Source organism: Thunnus albacares, chromosome 11 (genome assembly GCF_914725855.1).
Source record: "Thunnus albacares chromosome 11, fThuAlb1.1, whole genome shotgun sequence".
Lineage (NCBI taxonomy): Eukaryota > Metazoa > Chordata > Actinopteri > Scombriformes > Scombridae > Thunnus > Thunnus albacares.
Window position 1 is genome coordinate 29,239,810 of NC_058116.1, and position 23,209 is coordinate 29,263,018.

The following is a 23,209-nucleotide window of genomic DNA, read 5'->3' on the forward strand; positions in this document are numbered from 1 at the left end:
GCCCAGAGCAGGTCCAGGACCGGAGGGATCTCTGCTATTCCTCAATTGAAAAATTGTCCTCCGCTTCCCTCACATGCTCATCGTCTCCATATTTCCGTAATGGTGTCACATTTTTCAAGTGAACTGAAATTAAATTGCTTTTTTTTTTTTTTTTTTTTTTTACAGCACCTATATGTATGCATGGCAGTTTTTCAATTGTAAATTACTATGTTTTAATAAAATATTCATGTCCCCCAGTCTTTGACTTTTCCTAAAATAATGTTGTGAAGCACCCTCTATTGTTAAAAATAGTGAAGAAGAATTCAGATTAGAAACATGGGCATTTATACCTATAATGGCCACCGGGTAAAATTTACACATATATGAAATGCATTTATTTCTGCGTGGTTCATGTTTAAACATTCTCAGTTGCTAGGCAACGGCATTCGTTGGAGTGTGTGATCTGACAACTACGTCAGGTCATAATGAAATTATAAAAAGCAGAGGAGAACGACCTGCAATAAAAACCTCCACCAAGTGCCTGAAGTGTCTGTGGAAAATACAGTGAAGGTGCTGAATATCTGCTCCAAGTGTGTTTGAGGGACTCAAGCAGATGTGTTCAAATAAAGATGATTAAGCCTTAAAACGTATCTTTAGTTAATTCATTATTCATGCATTTGCCTGCTGCCTTACTCTGTTTTCGTGAATGGAACCAAAAGAGAATCATTTGCGTTATTTTTATAAATTTAAAAACGCTGTAATGGTTACTCCAATAATAATTTATTAGATGAAATTGTGCACTTGACTTTATGTTGATTCTGTTGTGACATTAAATCACCCATAAGTGCAGTGGTTGTTTATTATTATTGTTATTATGGCTTGTTATTGCCTATTTGGTGTATGTAGGCTACATTGGTAATTTAAATAGCATGGGTTATCTCATTATGTGATGACCATCATTTTATAATAATATCACATCACCCAAATATGCAAATATTTCCTTCTAATACCCATTTTCAGTGTCATTTTAGACTAAATTATACTGACGGCTAAAGATTAGTGTTCTTAAAGATACTTAGATTATAAAACAAGGTGATGATTAAACAAACTCATTTCATGACTTTAAACATTCCTTTGTGAAGATAATGCCTTAATACAATGACAGAGTACATTTCTATAGTATTACATATGCGGTACCCAGGTGTGCGGGTAAATTTTACCCGTTGTCGGTTTCAGGTATATAGCAACTCCTGGAGGTTCTAGTGTTAATTCTTCGATTTCATGATGGCACCCCTTAATTTTACATGATTTTAATTAAATACTGTTCTGCCATTTGCTTACATAGATGGAGTCCTTATTTCGATACAGCAAATCAAATCGATAACGTGGTGTTCTATCATAGGCAGAGCAGAAAGTCACACTGAGCCTGATTGCATCCTGCTACACGACACAAGAGCCACAGACTCAGAACAACAACCCACATTAGCTTCCTGCTAAAGTCTCCTTCTTATCTAACTTACAAACATGAACACACATCTTGTCCTCCACCTCAGCTTGTTGAACGAGCCACCAAACAAACATTCACCAGGGAAAAGTGCACCACTAATGTCAGTTAGCAGCTAGATAGCTAATTAGCTGCTCAGCTTCAGCACATTATACAGCATGTTAACATACCTACAAACTTCTGACTCGTTAGATGCTGGTTTGGTTCTTGCTCTTCAAAATTCCTGTTAGCAAACGCTGTCAGTCCATGACCTGTAGTTACATCAGGCTATTTACATTGTCTCCGTTTGTACAGTGTAACAGCAACACTCAGCCTGCCACTGATAATACAATAACAATACAATACAAAACTATTGCTACAGTAAAAAAAAAACAGAACATGTTGACATTATTCCTGACTGCAAAGAACGATGATTAAATGTGATTTCAGTTGGACTTGGAAATTGGAAATCATGTCTTCACACCCATCATCCACTTCACAAACACATCATCCATTGCAACCTGCCTGTATATTATTGTCTGCATCCTCTGATGGTAATTGATGTTTGACGGCAGTTGCCCTGGGGTCCTGTAAGCATAATATATATGCGCTGTATGTCTTACAAAACAGAATAAACATCAATTCATTTGCATACTTATCGCTAAATCTGCACCCCATTGCTTGACCCAGGTAATAAAACTGATTCTATTATATACACCAGAGATGGAAACACTGGTTCTGAAATACAACAAGGGGGAAGGAGGAGTGGTGTGTGTGTGTGTGTGTGTGTGTTGGGGGGGCATATGCATGAGTGTAATCACAGCTCTTTCATGTGGAACGAGTTCCCATTAGTGCTTCTGCTGATGATTTGTTGGTACTAATTAAGAAGACGATCACATTCACCCATCTGTGTGGATCTGATCTCTAATAACCTGAGAATATATATATGATGTCCACAGAAAGACTCAGTGGGGATGAGTAAAGTGGCGTGATTTACATTTTACAAATTAGTTTACATGCATTTTTGAAAAAAAGGACATTATATTTAATATATATAGGTTTATATGTTGGTTTGAATCATGCAATGGACACATTTAAAGATCCTCTCAACATGTTTAGAGACTAAAAAAAGACTGAATCTATAAATATTCAAATATGTACAATTTCAAACGTTTTTACAAGTAGACGCAAGATGTCTCCAACTTCACTGAAAAGTCATTTCTCAGTGTTTGTGCACTGGAGGTTTCAAGTTTCTTCATCATACTACTGTAAGTTGAATATTGGACCAAGATGAGCTCATGATGTCATGAATCATGCTTGTAGGTACACGCCTTAAACATAAGCCTCCATCCGCCCTTTCAACTCTTTAACTGGGTCTAGCTGGGTGACTGGATTGTCTCATACCATAACACTATAAATGGCTGCATGAATGAACTTTTTAATATGAGCTTTATGACCTGAATATGAATTGAATTAAACTCAGATTTAAGGTGAGAACAGAAACACTTTCCCCCCCTTTGGCAGATGAATGCAAAAACAGCTTTCTAGTGTCAAAAATACATCATATACATCATTCTGCACAGTGAAGCTCAAACATCAAATTGCATCCAGATCTCCTCTGTAAATGACTGCTTGTGTCAGTTTACAAGCTGGATAGCTAATTAGCAACCCATCTTTAGCAGAAGAAATATTTAAAACCTACCTGTAAATGTCCACATTGGTCAGTTTGAATGCTAAATGTTGTGGTCCTTATTTTTCAGTTCCACTGCTAACAAAATGTTCCCTGTCCTTGGGTTATGAGCTACAGTCATGAGTCCAAGTTTACAATGTTTCTCTGTGCCGGCTCAGCATATACACAGACCGCCCACACAGTGGGTTGAAGGCTGGGAGCATTTCTGATGTATGTCCAAAGACCTTTTTTCCTTTATTTAAATAATAAAAAAATGTGCAAAAACTACAAAAGGGATGACTGTTGCAAATAACTGTTCAACAGTTTGGAAAATATACTTTCCCCCCTAATTGCCCTCCCTCAGTAATAGTTATTTTCACATTTCTGTTTGTGTACACATTTGAATGAACAGGATGCAATTAGTGTACTTTAAGTTATTGTTGGGTATATTCTTCAGAATATTTTTACAGAACCAGGATAGCTGTTTGCTTCTGCATCCAGTCTTTATGCTATGCTAAGCTAACCACTTCCTGGCTCCAGCTCCCTGCTTCATGCACAGGCAAGAGCTTGTTGTCAACCATCTCATCTCTTTCTCAGAAAGAAAAAAAATGAATACAGTGTTTTCTCTATATGTCTTGGGCTTATTTCATGCTATGCAAGACTTGAAGTCTTCCTCTGCCAGCTCCTGCTGACCAAAAATGCTTTCAGGCAATTTCAGAAAATGTCAACAACACTCTCCGCCCGTGCTGTATCCTCACTGCACTCAAGCAGGAGTAGTGTGTGAGGGATGGCTTGGGGAGGGGGTCTTGAGAGAGTACAGAACCTGTTATAATGGACAAGCACTTGGCACCTTTTCCCCCTGAGAGGCTACAATGGCCATGGCCCAATCACTGTCTGCTGAGGCACTGGAGCCTGTTGGCTCATACAACGAAATCCACAATCTCCCCCCTGCCTGCCTGCCTGCCTCTCCCACCCCGGTCTGCCCATAGAAACCTGCTGCCAAGCCAAACACTCGCTGATGAAAAACAAATACTACGCCGTCAGCCTCACTACCTCACAGGCAGAAAATGACTCCGGGAATTCAAACTTGTAATTCATGTACCACCAACGACCCATCTTGGACAATTGTAGATGTCACTGTAGCCGGTTAAATATGTTGTAAGCATATAAATCTTGTGTAGAATATAAACACCCCCCCAGGAGGGCTCCTGTTTAACTGCTCAACAAATGTCACTGATCTGTTTGGGTTACAATTAGCATTACATTAGCATGCCAGCCTCATAGCCGTCAGGTGTCGGGCAGCCTTGGCGACCTGTAATAAAATAAAGCAACCCATTTCTTTTTGAGTTTGTTTTCCACTTGTGCTCCGTTGTCTTTCATGATAGCCCACGCTGAGCCGATGTGCAGTCTTTGTGGCATCTTCAGAGAAAAAGGGATCAATGTGAGAGCCACTGGAGGGTGCATTAGAGGAGCCACACCAACTGGGTCCCCACTCTCTGTTCATACTGTATCAAAAGCATCTAATTAGGCGTATGGGTAAGGAAAGAACAATGGTGTATAGGCTGAAGGAGTCGCTTCTGGATGAGTGTTGGAAAGAAACACTGAGAAGTGCTTTACTTCTTAGTAGGTAGGTGGGAAGATAGTGCGTCTTCTAGTTTGTGTGCTTTATATTCCATCAGCAAGATAATTTCATCCAAGGTTGATAGATAGGAGATGAGACCCTGGATGATCATTAAAAACAGAATATATTTTAAAAAGATGAATAATAGCTTCTGAATATTTTTGTTAGGAGCTTTCAAACAACCTTCGTTTTGCCCAGTAGGCTGCATAAGAGGGAGGTCTGGTTCATGGAGAAAACCTGGAGAGAGAAAGAAAAAATGAGGGCACAGAAAGACAAAGAAGCTTAAGGATGACTTTTCCGCAGCTTTTGAAAGTATTCTATGGCCTTCTTCAACAAATGGAACTCACTCAGGTGTCAAGGAAGGTATCCAATAGTAAACATATATATACAACCACCTGTTATCACATGATAGAAGTTTATGTAATTAAACCTGGGCAAGTTTCATTCACTTAAGAAGGCTGGAGAAGCTTGTATATGAACCTTGAGTTACAAAATATATGGTCACAGATCTGATTAAAGACCTTTTAACAAGTCATGAGCAATGCATTGACATCAGGATGTCATCAGGCTTATTGAAAAGATATACAATAAGCCAAGGGCTTAAATGAAAGAACTAATCCGTTTGTACACTAATTAATAATGGTCAACCAGACAGGCTTAACTTGAGAAAAATAACAAAATAGTAATCAATGTAAATGTCATCAATCTATCTTTAAATGGGAGAATATTATATAAATCACCCTACCAACCGAATCATATATAAATAAATTGATAACATAAAATTTTAAAGGAAACCAAGAAGAGAGAGAAGTAAAGGGAAGTAAAGGATAAAAATTCAAATAATAGAAATGTAAACTAGATTAATGATAATAATAATAATACATATTATTATTTATATAGCAGTTTTCAGAATAAAGTTACAAAGTGGTTTACATGGTTGGACCAGGATTGAAACATATCAGGACTGCAATCAAGGAGATAACGTCTACAATAAAAAAAAACATAAACAAATAATACATAAATGAATAAATAAATAAAATGGAATAAAATGCCCAAGAGCAATATCAGATAAAGAAAATAAAAATAATAACAATAAAACAGATAAAACATGTTGGAAATAAGCATGTGCTAGCATAAATGAAAGGCTTAGAGAAGTGATTTAAAGGATTACACTGAATAGCTCAAAAAAAAAAAAAAAGTTGTTTTTGTTTTGGGAACCACTTTTTTTTAACATAGAGTATAACACCACCTGGCAGCATAGGCAAAACAACTGTGACATGCTTTAAGACACATAGGTTGGTGTCACTGGTTTCCAGCCCCTCCCCTCCCCCCCGCATCCTTCTTCAACCAGGATTACAAACTCAGTGACCGTTGCTCTACATTCTTTCACGGTTCTGACAAGAACACAAAAAACTCTTGTCTTGTGCGCTTTGATATATGTTCTGATACAAGATATACATTACCAATGAACCAAAGAGGCTAACAGATTAATGCAGAAGGCAAACAGTGCCCTGTTGAAAAATAAAAACCGTCCCCCCATCTGGCAGGCGTGCATTGTTTAGTCTCACTTCCAACTTTTTTCTGGGTGGCGGCCATTTTGATGGAGAAAATGGATAGTTCAATGTCCGCCAGTCACACCAATTTGTGCCATGAAAACACCGCCTGTGTTTGACTAAGGAGGCCAATGTCAGCAAAGTCCCTGAAGCAACAGTTAGCTAAATAAGCCCTGTCAGGTCTCGCTATCAAAGTCGAGGTCTATATAGGGAGATTTATACCCCTGCCATTGTTGTTGTTTGAATGGCCCTGAGAGAGCCCTCTTGAGATTTGCGCAGTCTGTAGACGCTGCAGAGGTCCATGTGGAGACTGAACAAACCCAGTGGACAGCCGGCCTGTCTACTGTGTTTGAGGAAGGCTTGAAATAGGTCCGTTTGTCACGGCAGAGAAAATGTTTTAATCTGAGAGAAAACAACACCTCTGAGATTCACCCGCTGCACTATTGACTCCATGTAGACTCGATAGTAAGTGCTTATCAAGTGCTGTTTGAGCCTGTCACTTCATGTGATTGATACCGGTTAGAAAACCTGTTGACCAGATACGACCACACAGGCGAGCTCCGTTGATTCAGGTAAAGCAGCATCAGTCAATAATCAGCATCCTTCAATATGGTTTGTGTATGTGTGTGACGGATCAATTCTCAGCGATGTGGCGAGTTGTATGTACTTGGCTTCATGTGGCCCTAATGGATCATGAATTGGATGTAAGGTCAAGTAAGCTAATGCTTCAAAAAAAACATTTATCATACCATTAACAACTCATCATCAATCTCTATCTCTTTTATTCACACCCGAGTAAGCACATATATTAAATGCATACGTTCTCCTTGGCACAATCACACACATAATGTTCAGCAAGGATTTATTCTTCCCCAAACTAAGGAGACAGCAGTTTTTTGCTAAGTCGTTGCTGCCAAGTTCACTAATAACAGAAATAATCATTTGCTCCCATGGAAACCGCACGGTGAGTTATGATGCCAGTGAACAATGGTGAGCGAAATGGCAGAGGCAATTTGCATGAGGAGTGTAAGCAGTTTTTTTGGGGGGGTTGCTGAGTTTGTGGAAATGGATGGAAAATGATCAAATCAGCTTGTCCAAAGCCAATAACAACAGGTAGCAATTAATTTAAATTGGGAATGGCATGAATAGCAGTAATGATTCCAATAATGGCTCTAAACAGCATTGTGGATCTAATTTATATTATTGTGGAGCTGTTAAATGAGAAGACATGGGTTTTCTACAGAGCTGTAGTAATTTAAGAAATTCATAGCAGTGCCTTGGTGTTACTGGAGAAAAATGTTGGTTTCGTAACAGTTTAAGAGCTAAAAGCCTCCTACCAAAACCCAAAGACTGTGAAGCAAGCTCACTGGAGATGGAAGTCTCAGCATGTCATGCTATGCTTATCAAACTGCTAATAACTCATGGGACATCCTCCTACGCTTGACTCAGAATACACATTTTTGAGTGATGTAGTTATGTGAATTACTTTGCTGTGAGATTAATATGAAACTCATGAATAAATAAGGTCAAAGCTTCTGCATTTGAAGGTGATATTTTGTTTGAGACTGGAGTATTGTTGGTTAGGTGAAATGGACGATCATAATCAGTAAAAAAAACATTTAAAGCTACAATTGGAAATAAGCAAAACAAGCTGAAAACTCAAGCTGACATATTATCATTATAAAGTTGATATGGCTATTGTATTAGCCAGCCGTTGCCTATTTACACATCATTGTGTCTCTGTTGACTTGATGATTATAAATACATCCTCTTACCTCCGTTTTGGTCTCCACCATCTCCTCTGGGTCTTTAGCTGCTGAATCCTCATTATGTTTAGCTAGTTTAACTAAGTTTGTCTATCTTCCATTTGGTCTGTTTGGTGCAGATACGTTATAGTGGTTTTATCAGAGCCTTCTCGCTGAAAACAACAGTGCTGCTGCAAACGAGAGCTGTGAGACTGAACTCAAGCTGTACGTTTGCAGGTCATTTGCAATCAAAACAATTAGCTAAAAGCGGTTAAAATGCTGTGTAGAGCTGAGAGGAATGGCAGAGTTGATAATTCTCTGTGGATTTTCTGCCACAAGAAACCCTTTTTACATTACACATAGCCATTTGATCCATTTATAGTATTGTATAGTGCCGCTTCAAATAATCAATTTATGAATGAATAAATTCAATCTCAACATGTATTCATTGAGTAAGAGGATGAATGAATGGTACATATTCATACCCTTTTCAAGTATTTATACCTATTAACCTCATTATTCTAATGTTACTTCAATATTTATTTCCTATGTAAATTTATTTTTAATGTCAGTTTAAAATCTTAATAGTCTTCCCATATTCATTCTGTATGGACTGACATTCTGTATAGACCACTAGGTATCGTGGTCCACTGTGATGAAATGCCAACCCTCTGTACATATTGTTAAGAGCTTTGTTTCCTTACACTGCATTCACAATATTTAATTAATCTTGATGAAGTCAAATTAATGTTTTTTTTTTTTTTTTTTTAAATATTTGTAATGATTACTGTCTTATTTCCCTCCTATATGAATTTGTGCATATTTTGTTTGCCAGTTCATGTTTGTGTGCATGTGTATACCCCCCATCATTATTTCTGTTTTGTATGTTAAATATGCACACGTTTGAGAGCAGAACTTAAAAAAATAAATGATATAAAATACAGTCCTAGCTCTATCAAGCTTAATTAATCACTCTTATTAATATAATTATTTTGATTTGTGAGGAGATAGACACGTAAAATATGAACAGCATATTATTACTTATCACACCTGCTGATAGCTGTCAAATCCATGTGATCAACAACACAAAACTGTAAATCATTTTTAATGAAGATGGTGGATCAGTGACATATTTCTGAACTTTACAGAAAATTTGAGCCAACAGTAATCTGTTTGATCACACCAGTGCTGAACACAAAGACACCCCATATCAATGACCTGAACCAGGCAAGTGAGAATACTCCTCACTCCCAGGACCAGATGCTCCCTGTTCCCCCCACCTGGTGAGAGCAGACGACAGGACACTGCTGTCCCTTTGCCCCCCTCACACCCCCCCCCCCCCTCCACTTGGGACTAAGTCTGTGTCCTTTGATCTACAGATGCTATGATATCCTCCGGCTGCTAACCAGCCAACTGAAACACCTGAGTTCTTCCTTCTTTGCTGGGCTTACAGGATAAGGCCAGTTCAGCCTGTTTTGGCTTTGTTATAATCCTGAATCCTTATAATTTCAGGTCCCAGTGACACAAACGCACTCATGGAGTTAATTAACAAGAGGAACTTGGACACAGTTTACAAAAACATGTTTATATAGGCTATATATGTAATCTCACTGTGCACACAAGATAATAACTTGCTTACATAAAATAAAATGCAATATTCCTACATTTCATTGCTTTTATTCTGTGGGAATGCAATGGTACAGGTTGGATTTGCAATTTTATGAGTCATAAAAGAGGTAAAATATGTAAAATAAGTCATAAATAGCATGAACAGTAGCTTGCAGCATCACAGCCCACAGCATAAAGAGTTAAATATTTTAGAAAATATGCTTGTTTGAGTTCTTTTTCAGGGTGAAATTACAAGAACAATATCAATCTCATGTTTGTGTTTTAAGTATGGAGCTGATGTATGGACATGTTTAGCCCAGCTAGCATGAAGATGAAAGGCAGCAAACAGCTAGCATGAAGACGGAGAGCAGCAAACAGCTAGCCTGGTTCTGTCCAAAGTAAAAAAACACCTCTAAAGCTCACTAATCAACATGCTGTATTTCAAGTGTTTAACTTCTGCATAATAAAAATGTAAAAATGACAACGTACAATGTGTTACAGCTCCTTCTTGACCGCATGTTTTTTTTCTGTTCACCCAGTACTTATCTGGCTGTAACATGGGTTGATGTGGTCAGTGAGCACATGTTTCGGTTTTTATGGTGCCTGAATAGAAACCTTACTGTGACAACAAGACTTTATGATGCTGCTCACAGTCTCTGCACACAGATGTTCACCAAGAAATAGCTCCAGCATACAGCTATCCCAAAAATCATGAGTGACTGCAATAGTCAATAGACATTTCTGTTTGAGTTAAACAAACATGGAAAATGTGTTAATTAGTGACTTTCAGTGTTGTCGACACTAGGGGTGTAACGGTACGTGTATTCGTCCCGAACCGTCACGGTACTGATGTAACAGTTCGGTGCATGCAGACATATGAAGAATACGCAGAAAATAGTTTACTATAATCTACTTAGTCCAACGTGTAGAAAAATAATTCTAGAGCGCGAGTTTCACCCAGAACGTTTTGGCAGCGCATTACTTAGCGTTAGCATGGATGTATGCTAGCCAGCTTAGCTGAGCTAGCCTGGTTGCTCTGGTTACCTTGTAGTGTTGCTGCCGTCAGAATGAGAAACACTGACCAAGCGCAACACTGTTGTTAAAATATACTCCGTTATCTACATAGTGAAATGATAGCGCATCTTCTCTTGCCCTCCCCTCTCTGTGACGGCCAGCTTTTCTGTCCGACTTTGAGTGAAGCCGTTCAGAACAACGATAAAAACATTTGATTTCTGGTCTTGTTAGACAGCATGTTGTAAGAACTAGTTCCGAGAGAGAAAAATGTGATTAAAAAGTATGATTTGGTCCCACTGACTGATATATTATTATATTTGACATCATTAGATTATTAATAGTGAAGCATCAGTGTTAGAGCAGCATGTTACTGTTGTAGCTGCTGGTGGAGCTAGTTTCAACTACTTTATACACAGTTAGACCATAAATCAGCATGAAACAGCTGTCGGCAGGTGTCTTGACTCTCTGCAAGAGACAGAAAGGTTATTTTCCTTTTCCACTGCAGCACAACTAAACTGTTTCAGTAATAGTTTTGGCCAAATGGCCAAAATGTTATGTTTTACCTTTCCTTTCTTTTCTTGCTGTACTGAAATTACTGAACCGTGATCCCAAAACCGAGGTACATACTGAACTGTGAACTTGGTGTACTGTTAACACCCCTAGTCAACGTGCATATTTAATCACTTCAGACAGCACCAAGCAAGCTGTTTCCCCATCTTCAGTCTAATGCTAAGCTAGGCTAACCATATACTGACTCCCTCTCTGAGATATTTCCTGCTCAGCTACAGTTATGTTAAGACAATCAGCAGCTTGTGATTTTATTTCAAATCATGACCATTTAACTTTAGAAAGAAGTAATAATAATACATGCTTCTATTACACATGAATTAAAAAGTAATTCCTCTTTTTCTCAGTTTAATACACTTAGCGGTTTTGCTACTTTACTCCTTCTGATAAGAGCAATATCTTATGGCTAATGTTAGCTAATGCTAGCAAACTTTAGATACACATTGCTGTGTAACTGCTCAGTGAGATGCTGACCTAATGACTCCTACTGTTAAACAACATGTTAGCATGTCCCAGAAAAACATGTCAGTCATTTTAAGATTAAAAATTTAAATGTTTGATTCGTCACATGCTTATACTCAATACAATATGTGCAGTGAAATGCAGGCTAATGAGCAACAAAGAATAATACATTTGAATAAAAATAAGAATTGAAAGAAAATATGCAGCAATAATTCAAAGATTTAATGTGTATGTGTGGGAGATGTTGTGCTCCCTCAGAGAATGAAATAAACTTGTGTCTAAGGTTTATCTTGGTAGCACACTCTAAACTGTCAAAATAGCTTTTTACAAAGTGATATTTGAGTGCTGTTAATTTAAAAAAAGTGCTAAAAAATAAAGCCAGACACTTTAATTCTGCTACTGAGGTTCTGCACATGATGAGTTTTTATATTGTTAAGTGCACTTTCTTATTGCTATTGTGTAAAATCAATTAGTTACTTATGTGGTCGTTGCAGTCACAGAATGTGATATATGTTTTTTACTGACTTTAATACTATTTTTCTTACTATACTGTATTTCTTACTAGTATTTGTCTTTCAATGACATTGTTCTGATAATTTGTATAAGCTGGTTGATAATCACCGGCAGGTCCCTGACTGTTGTTTAATATGGGGTCACGCCACTGTTGCTGTGCATGAATTAAAATGCAACACACTTATTTGAGAGTGCTGAAAACTTTATTTTCTATTTTATCATTTTTGGATTGGCACCCATCATATGGGACATTTGAGTTGAGCATGCCAATTCTCTTGTTTGATCCTTTTTTTATGTCAGAAATGAGCCAGCCGGCCCAAAGAAGATATTACATAAGCAATGCTGTGGTAGTTTACCAAGTGATTCAATTTAATGGAAGGTTAAGTGTTCAAAAGGTGTTCTTTTTAAAAAGTAGTATTGTCTTTATCTTTCGTTAGTTGTAAAAACAACAAAAAACACCAGTGTTAATTTTTATGTCATTACCAAAACATGTTGTCATTACCGTCACAAGACATTTTTTGATATAAAATGTTACTTTTTTGTTAACTTGTGTTTTACCTTAATCATTGTGGTAATGTTTAAAAGTCTAAATTTGCATTTTCTGAAAAAATATACATTGCAATTCAAATATTCTGATTATTACGCAATATTTCATTGTTGAGACAAGGCAATATATTAAAAAGTTAGTGAGAACATGTTGTTAAAATGTATTTTAAATGTACTCACAAATATTTAGAACATAGTTCTTAAAGAGCATGTTTTGTACTTACTGGAATGATTGTGAAAACTTTGCTTGTCAAATCATTTTGTATTATTGTTTTTGTGATGGTAATGACATTTTGCTGTGACAACTTTGAAAAAAGCATCATAATATCAAAATTATCGTGAAGTACAATCAAAGCTATGCTAACATCTTTGTTCCAGACCAATTGATAAACCTTTTGAAATAGAAAAAACAGATTAAAGAACATTATTTTTTTCAAAATTCCAAAGGTCAAAAGTGCCCCGAATTGAAGAATCACTCATAAATATATGTAATATAAGTATTAAAATGCTTAAGAGTGAGGTGGGCTGCAGATTATTGTACTTACCAGTACACAGTTGAATAGATTAGCTGATCAAAGAATATCACAGATAAACATATTAATGGTCTTATTAGAAGTAAACACACTCACCTCAGTAGGAGATATTAGTTTTCTGGTTGTGGTCTTGCTTTCAGTTACTTCATGATTCTTTATTTGAAGTAACCTGAGAGAGAATCTTGGGAAATAAGGGAAATTCAACGTGCCATAGTAAATATACGACCAACCACAGCCATTATCAGTGTCACTCTGAGCGAGAAGAAAAATAAGCTGGATTTGGAGCAACACACTTTTGCTACACATGGACGGTCTGTGGTTGTGGAAGGATAATGACAATGAGCACCTGTTGGTAGGGTGTCACGACGATAAAACTGGAGAATCAGTTTGCTCTGAAGATCCTTGGTACTAATAACCTTGCTGGAAAGTGCTGAAAATACACGAGAAGGGTGCTTTTGAAACTTTCCATCTTTCCAATTCATATTAAATGCTTATGCTTGGCATACCAGCTCTAAAATGTGCAAATTGTATGTAGTGTTAAGTAGGGGGCGCTTACCAATCTGTGTGTGAATATTTGTCCTGTGTGTGTGTGTGTGTTAACATGCTTCTTGCACTCAGTCCGCTGCCTTTTTTGCTCATTACCAGCACTGTTTTCCAATGTAATCTAATTAGAATTCAGTTTTCGGTCCTCTTTCTTTTGTTTCTTTTCTTTCTTTTCTTTTCTCTCTGCTTTATTATTATTCCTTCACGAGGAGACAGTCCAAAGGCATGGGTGCTGATTTTATTTCAGGCCGTGCTGGTTTATCTAAATGCGAGGAAAAAGGGCTGACATCCCCGAACACTTCATCATAGATTCATATCACATACAGCTGGTCATGCATGCAAAATATGACTCTGTAATGAAGCAGAGGGCACGAGTTGTGCTTTGTAAATGTCACATGGTTTCTACGAATCAGCAACTTTTACTTTTTTTTTCTCCCCCCATTAACATTTCACACACTTTTCTGTGGAGCTCAGAGGGTGAAACAGTAGAATATATATATTTTTATTTTTCTATTAATTCATCGATCCATCAAACTACTATAGATTATGATTATATTTGATTATTTCTGGCCTTCATTCAATTGAAATCCTTCAAATAAAATAAAACATCTAGACCTTCATGAGGCCCCCTATCTATTAAATCACACACACATTCCCTCTTTACTTATCCTTCATCCCTCAGCAGTTTCAGTGTACACGGTTTCCAATAGCAACAGCTGCTAACAGCTACTTTGGAGGGAAAAAATGAAAAAAAAAAAATAGTAATGATGTTCAATGTAAGCAGCATCTGTCACTAAATGGACTCTGAAGTGGAAGCAGGTGAGGGAGAGGGCTCATGTTATGTGTCTAAATGTATCAGATAAGGGGTCTTGGTTGGAGAAACAACATTCTGCTGTGTAACCGTGTGTGCAGAACATGCGCCCAGCACCACTGTGTCATCACCTTTACTCGATAAATGTAAAGAAGAGACACTGTGTACCTGGCATGGAGGAGGATCGGAGGATTACGACATCATAGGATTCTGGCAAAGCTGAAAATAAGCACATATTCAGTCCTGCAGTTAATGAATTAACTGTTTATTTAAAAGGAAATCCCAGTTTACTGCAGTTTACTCTTGTAGCTTTGACCATTATGGGCTAAACACAAGTGGTCAGATGATTAGCCAATTAATCAATTAACAGAAAGTTAATCTACAACTATTTTGATCATCAAATAATCGTTTTAGTATTTTTTTTAAGTAAAAACGCCAAACGTTAGCTTGCAGCTTCTCAGATAGGATGATTTAAAACTTTTATGTGTCATAAATAATAGAGAACCTAACAAATCATACTCTAATGTTGGTTTTGTGGCCAGTTTCAGGTTGATGGACAGTAAAACTATAAGAGCCACATAACTATTGGTTTGGAGATTAAAGTACTGACTGCTGATAAGGTGGTCAAATACGAAATTGTGTAATTACAGTTAACTGTAGCCACAGACAGAGAGCTGAACTCTACTGTGAGTTGTGGCTGCTCCAATTGATTGCTTTGAAAACCAGCGAATGAAATCAAGCCTTTAATACAAAGAGAAATGGAGACATAGACGCTGACAAAATCTTGTACCACTTGATAGAACAGTGAGAAGGTATTTTGTATGTTTTTAGAGGGGTAGAACTTTAAACGACAGGATATATCAAACATATCTTGACACACGAGACCACACTGCTGCTAGAATCAACCACAAATTCTACCACTTTTCCAGTCACAAATATATTCAAGCTTTTTTTTTTAGTTTCTGATTATTTCAGTTCCTAAACCTCATTGCCCTGGTCTTTTTTTTTTTTAATCTGATTGTAGGTTTCACTCTCACCATTATCTGCTGTTTCTGGTGTGAAGGCATGCTGATTCAACTTTTTTTGTTTTTTTTTTTCTTTTCCTGCTAAATAATGAAGCTCGAGACCACATGCCAGACAGAATCTCAGAGACGCTTGTTTCCTGCAGGGATCTAATCAGAAGGCAGCATCAGCACTGCATAGCTCTACTCGGTGCATCAACAGATGTGCTGGAAGTTCACACTGGAGAAATTATGCGTTCTTTGTCTTTATTCAGCATGTCCATATGCTATTTGTGTTGAAACAAGCACCTGCCCTGCTTCACCCCCTTTTGGCACCTTTCTCCCGCAGTTTCCAGTTGAGTTTTTGCCAAGACCAGTAAAGAAGAATGGTGATGAAATAATGCACAAGAACACATGAACAGCTCTTTTGTATGGTGGAGGTAATTACACAAAGACAAGTCGGATGGAGGTCACACCTGCACAGTGAGGCTGCCATGTGTACTTTATCATTGCTAATGCAGTGATAATTAGAAATGAGACATGGAACTCAGCAGAATTAATTTAGCCTTTTATACCGTGGAAGCCTGTTTGATTTTTCCCTTTGTTGTCTACTTTTACAGGATAATAAAGCAAACCTGTCTCATAGAAATTATACTACTTAAATGTTTTACATAATACTTTTTTGGGGAAACATATTTGCTGTGTGGATCATGTGCAGTGTTTGGGATTTGCGGCGATACTAGTTTAACCATATTTCCCAATGGTTAAGTAGCTTTCTGAGTTGTAGCGTAGCTTAGCCTCTTCCAATGAAGAACAGCCTGTAGCTTCATAGGCTACAGTTTTAAAGTAGCTTCCCCAACATTAATTATTTTCACCAGCAACATATTTTCTAATCTAAGGAAGGGGACACTGGTTGTACAATGCACAGAACTTTCAGACTGAAGACAGGTTTTGTTAAAGGACCAGTCTGTAGGATTTAGTAGCATCTAGCGGTGAGGTTGCAGATGGCAACCGACTGAACACCCCTCCACTCCAAGTGTGTAGGAAAACCTACAGTGGCCAGAAACTCACAAAAAATGTGAAGGCCCTCTCTAGAGCTGGTGTTTCGTTTGTCCGTTCTGGGCTACTGTAGAAACATGGCGGTGCAACATGGCGGCCTCCGTGGAAGAGGACCCGCTCCCTGTGTAGATATAAAGGGCTCATTCTAAGATAACGAAAACATGATTCTTATTTTCAGGTGATTATACGCTAATTAAGACACACTTATGAATATTATATTCAATTTCTGCCAAGTCCTTTCCATTAGATACCGCTAAATTCTACACACTGGCCCTTTAAGGCGAGGTTAACTGGGCTAGTGGTTTGGTTAAATAAATAATGGCCAGTTGGTCGGACAAGCAGCGAGCAAATGCACATGGAGCCGCATTAACATTCATGTGGAGTCATGTTTCAATTCATCTGATGTATATAAATCCAAACTCCACTTTCCTTTTAGCTCTCTTTTAATCTCCAACAAATTTCGGCTCCTTTAGTTGTTAAATTCTCACTTGTGTCCCGTTGTAGTGCACAGTGGGTTTATCAGAGCTTTTTCACAGGAAACAGCTGCCTGCTGCTGCTGCTGAAAAGCGTTTTTCACATTACATGTGGTGAAATATTGATTATAGAGCAGCTTTGAGTATTCTGAGTCGCCTTAAAATAACCATGAAATTGCTAATCATGCTTTAGTTGTTCAATTTAAAAAAACAAACATTGTTGCAACAATGTTCTTATTGAAAATCCAGGTGTTGATATGTTTCTCTCCGAATATAATTTCTGTTGCAGATCAGCAGTATATAAATGTATTTTTAGGAGACAGGGTTGAATAAAGAGGAACTGATGTTGTTCAACTAAGTTAACTTAATGTTTCAGTGAGAGGAAAAACTGTCTGCCTTGCAGAATATCAATTAGCAAGGCAACATAAAGTGCAAAAAAGAAAAAAAAAAACCTGGTGTTAAACTTGTCATTCAGCATTGTTTACTCCTTTTACATCTGCTCCCTTGTGTATGCAGATGGAAAGTTTTGCAGGAACCGCTGAAAATGACATTGTTTTGACATTGCATTTTTACAGGTGACATCTCATCCAAACCCCGGAGGCGAGAGATTTATGCCTACAGTGACTTGGAGAGGACAATGATGGCTTCCACAGTGTTGTTTTATGACTCCAAGGCCCTGAATATCCCATACCTCTTTACGTTCAATATGTCACTCCTCCAACACCGACAACATCTCCATTCCTCAGAGTCTTACTGCTCTCATTATCACTTCCCGAGACCGAGACGGCGTGATGTGCAGAGATGTGTCAGCATATGTCTGAACCGTATAGATGAGGGCTGAACAACCGCCGCGAGTATAACAGCACACAACACACACACACGCAACAGGGCGCCGTACGTTTCATAGACAAAGGAGCTTGTGATAAAAAGTGAACACGAACACGAGACTGACACTAAAACATACTCCTTCATACGTTCTCGCTGTGAAATATCTTTTGAGTCAATTTGTACATGCAGATCTAGTTTCCTCATTAGGGGTTTTTGATTTTGTCACTTCAAACCCAGAAAGATGAATCGTCCCATCTGGCGTGAGGAGAAGTGAATTTCATTTCACATCTCGCCACGCTTTCATTTTCACACGCAAAAAAAAAAAAACAACACAAATTCGCAGCCCCTCAATCTGTAAATTGTCAATATGAGCTTAGCTTCTTGTTCCCGTATGCTAATCTTTACAAAAAAGCACACAAAAAAAAAAGAATGATAAACCTCTGAGGGGATTGTCGCAGACTCAGCAGACATGAGTGAGCAAGAGTGACGCTCCCTCGAGCTGTCTGCCATCCATCAGTATGGCGGCGGGGGGGTGGGGGGGGGGGTGGGGGGGGGGGTTCGGTGACATCCCCGCAGCCTGCTCCGCTTCATGTTTGTCCTACAGCTGATGAGCGGCGATGGCAGGAAGCGTGAAATGCACTAGACTTCGTCGTCACTCGGCGGACAGCGATCTGTCTCCGCGCAGACACGTCAGTTAATTCTGGAATGGGTGTGAGGAGGAAGATGGGGGGGGGGGGGGGGGGGGGGGGAAGGAAAGGGGAGGTGAGGAGTGATATCACCCCTTCTCTCGGAGTTGCCTTTTTACAGATGACATGCTATTCCCCAGCACCTGACAATATGCTTTTCTATCCTGTTAAATGCCTTCCCTTCCTGACCCCCCCCCCCCACCCCCTTCTTTTTTTTTCTTTCTTTCATTTAGTCTCCGTCTTTTTGCGGTTTTTTTTCTAGAGGCTTTCTCTGCCTCTCCTCGCTGCCTCATCCTCTCCTTCCATTTCATGTGTGACAATGCATCCTCCATTAAGTCTTTATAGGTTGATGGAAATGTCATAAGGGCATTGAGACGACCATACATCACCCTATTCACTCCCTCCTTCTGCTGAGCTTTCATTTTCTTTTTTGCTCTCTTCCCCCCCCCCCCACTCCGTCACAATACCAGATGACTGTCTGCTCAGAATCACCACATATCCAGCCGTACATATATATATATATATATATATATATATATATATATAACAAACCACCCCCCCCTCATCCTGCCTCATTTATGCCTCCATCTTCAGATATGAAACAGCCGTAATCTATACTCACCACAGAAAGCTCACCCACTACGGGTTTGCATGTAAGTGAAGGATTTCCACTCTGACCCAGCTCCGCTTTATCCTCAGATCCGCACACCTTGAGGGAGATTCAGGCAGCCGTAGGTGTATCAGTACTAATGCAGCGCTAGTGCACATCAGCTACAGGGATTTGCAGGAGATCTGCTTATTTTGGAGCGGTTTTTGATAACCGGGAAGAATAAGCTATTTCCCATTTTCCTGTAACTGCAGCGTAGTCACCTCGGAGGCAGTCGAGGTGTAGGTGTAATGGGGAAAAAGGAACGGTGTCAGGTGATGAAATGAGTGTGTGTGTTAGCCGCGCTGAGCACCTGCTGGTTCCCTGTTCTCCACCCTGTCCCCTTATCACATTACAGCTCAGATAGATGGTACCGGAACCCCAGAGGTAACGGATTAATTTGTTTAAAGCTCTGCAGACTGCTTTGACTGACCTTGGTTGGGCAGAGAGAGAGAGAAAAAAAAAAAAAAACCCAAAAAAGAATGATTTTTCGCTCCTGTTTCTAGCCCCTGCACACTCACCTGGAGGGAGAAGAGAAAAAAGATTAAGTGAAAGAGGGAGGCTATACTGTATCTCTCCTTTCAGAAAGTGAAATCACAAAGAGAGGAAGCCACTGGGCTGTTTCACACAGTACGGGCTTGTTTGCATAACTTGCATGCTAACCTCATGATTTCACCATCAGCGAAACCCCTGCTAGAGTTTTTATATCTGGCTGTTTAATTTGTTTCCTAAAGGTGACAGTATCACATACAGGAGGGGATTACATACAGTACGCAATTTAGAGGTTTATCCATCTACACTGGAATGAGAGTGTGTACACAGATAATGTGTGTGTGCGTGTGTGTGTTCTCTTGTGTATCTCTGAACTTAATGGGATTTTTACAGCTTTTGTTTAAGAAAAGCTGCAACCAAAGCTGCATCGTATCTTGACATGACGTGTCATCTGGGCCATGTTTTTTGCAGTTACAGATGGCAAAAAAACAAACAAACAAAAAATACTACCAACCAAGATAATTAACACCGAAATCCTACATACCAAGGCTAAGGAACCATTAATAAGAATCATTAATAGGAGAGACTTATATGCCTGACAATGCAAGGCTTTAAAAGTGAGAAGAAAATCTTAAAATCGTTTTAAAAGACATAGATGTTATTAGACATATTGACACACATACGAGAGACAAGCAGCAACACAACAAGACTCTACCAGACCGAATACAATTACTGGAGAGCGAATATAATTTGGACCTGGCTTAAACTGTCCCAGGACACACTGATAACTGGGAACTGAGCTGTTGTGTGTGTTCATGGTAATAAATGAAGATGTCATCCAGTGCAACGGTTCGGTGTGTGGGAAACAATGGAGCTCTATGGCTCAGAGGAATAAGGGACAATACTGGTTAGTAGCATCACTTCATAGTTGATTTGGATCTTTATTAATGGGATCAGTTTACAGTAAGAAAAACATAGAATATCAACAGACTTATCCTTTAAGTCAGGGTTAGGGCTACTAATAGACATGTAGGATATGGTTAGGTATAGAGAATAAAGGTATAAAGTATACATTATAAGTTTAGTCATCCGAATATGTGTCCATATATTGTATATGTTCTTGGTTGTGTCTTGAGGCGGGAGGTTGTCGCACTGTATTTTCTCCAATACAACAGAATGAACACAAGTTGTTAAGTCTAACCGATTGCATCTGACAAAGCGGCCATGTGTTGCTCTCGAGTACACAGATGCATCTGAATTGAATTTAATCAAATGACAGACAGAAACTTAAAATGAAAATATGGTCTGAATTATAAGAGCAAAAAAAAAAAAAAAAAAAAAGAATTACCTCTGAGGAAATATCCCAAGTACATCAACCTTTTCACACGTGCAAGCATACATGTAGCACGTGTGACAAACACACACGCACGCAAGCACATTAAATTCCCATCACTCTTCCGTTTATAAGTCACGTCACAGTCCTGCACGATGAGCATGGTAATCACAAGGTGTGGCTGTCAACATCAATAAGAGCCTTCCAGTATGAGGGGCCATTAATACCAAAGTAGCCACTCCGCATGTTGTCAGATATGAATAATGGTTTGCATAACAAATCATTTCGCTGTCTGACAGATATTCCAGCGTCTGCACGGGCAGAGGCTCCGGTTGCAGCACTTTGCTCCCATCAGCGGCCCCGACGCTTGATCAAAGCTGAAGTTGAGGACCGGCGGACGGCGGAATCGGCAAAACAGATTTTCTCCACGCGGATGACACCTTGTTCTGTGGCTACAGAGAAGATAATACAGGAAAAGGTTACGCACTATGGCGACGGAATGAATCACCAGAAGTCATATATAGTTAGTGTCCCACAGCTGGGATATAATGATGTTTTCTAATCATCACCCTGAGGTCGCTGCACCTCATCTCTCACTGATGACATCTCGGTGGCAAATGCAATTTGACCAGAAAACAACAACCTGCATCTCCTGTCATCATGAAACTTTCCACATCAATCTTGCCACCAGAACATAGACCGCCATATCTGCCCTCCTATAAACAGAGACAGTCAGGACAACATCTGGACTATTTCACACTATAGTGACCTCTCTAAATGAAAGGCTCTGATATGGCTGCTCCTGTGCCGAGAAGGATTATTTTTCTAGCTCTTATTTGAATACAGCCTTTGAAAAAAATGTCATCTTTTCCTCGTGTGTTCGTGTGTCAGTGCGGTCGGTAGAGGTAGAGAGGTAGAGTCTAAGCATGTGGTGAACAGGAGAGCTGACACCTGGTGAACGAGAGGGAGAACTGGCAGCGAATCGTAGAGAGAAACCAGGTTATACGCTGCATTGCATGGCCTCGACTGTGACACTCCAGGACGCATATGAAATGGGTCACCGGTGGCCCGAGTGTCTGGAAAGAATTCAAAATCTGTTTGAAGTCTGGTGCAGAGAGAGAATAAACACACAGAGATGAAGTTAACATGTACATATTCTATTTCACAAGTCAATTCTATTTCATGTTCATGCATTTACTGGATTCATTTTCAATTCATTGCCATGTGCTAACCAGCTAAAATAGATATTTTCACCAGCATGAACTTGACTGATTATCTGGCTGTTTGTTAGAAATAAAAAACCCCACCAATAAAAACGTCATAAGTCTTAAGAGGTTATAAAACGTTAGATTAATGGTGTACCAACATCATCATATTTCCAGTAGATAAACTATCTTGATAAATCGTTTAAACCTTCGACATGGCACCAGGACCTGATGGTAACTGACTCTCTGTGCTTTTCAACACTTCCTACACACTGATTGTGTCAGTTTGTTTATACAGTGAAATCATTTGGAGTGAAGCCAAATGGCCATCCTCCCAAAACTCCTCCGTTGCAACTCCATCACAGATGCCGCTACAATTTATTTGAAGTCCAAAATACATTTCTTTTTGAGACTTATCAAAATATTTTTTTTTTCTTTCTGTCATGTCATATATAAGGTTTATTATGGAAAGTGTTTCATTTCATTATGTCTCACAATATTTACAATGGTGGATTTATTGAGGATGGATGCATATTCATATCCATATCCGTGATTAACTGGATGTAAAGCATAAAACAACAGAATAAAGCAACAGAGGCGATGGTGGAAACGGCCTGTGTCGTTCTATAAGTAAATCTAGTTGTTGCGTCATTGCACAGATACTTGGTTGTTACATATGTGCAGGAATTTCACTGTTTCATGACACAAAAATGCATCTAATAACTGAGAACAGACCTCATGCAACATGTACGTACTTTGTTTTGCAAGGCGTATTGAGCAGATTGTCTTAACTGGTCTCATCAAACATGTCATAAATGGTTCGTTTCAGCCTGATGAAT

At 38.9% G+C, this 23,209-nt stretch overlaps 1 long non-coding RNA gene across 1 annotated transcript; it reads right to left on the reverse strand.

The window, feature by feature from the left end:
- Window positions 1-2,784: 2,784 nt before the first annotated feature.
- On the reverse strand, window positions 2,785-19,664 carry LOC122992358. Its single transcript, XR_006406028.1, has 3 exons — window positions 19,317-19,664; window positions 4,936-4,989; window positions 2,785-4,852 (listed from the first exon to the last, which is right to left on the reverse strand). It is a non-coding gene; the product is annotated as an uncharacterized LOC122992358 (long non-coding RNA).
- Between the last annotated feature and the right edge of the window lie 3,545 nt (window positions 19,665-23,209).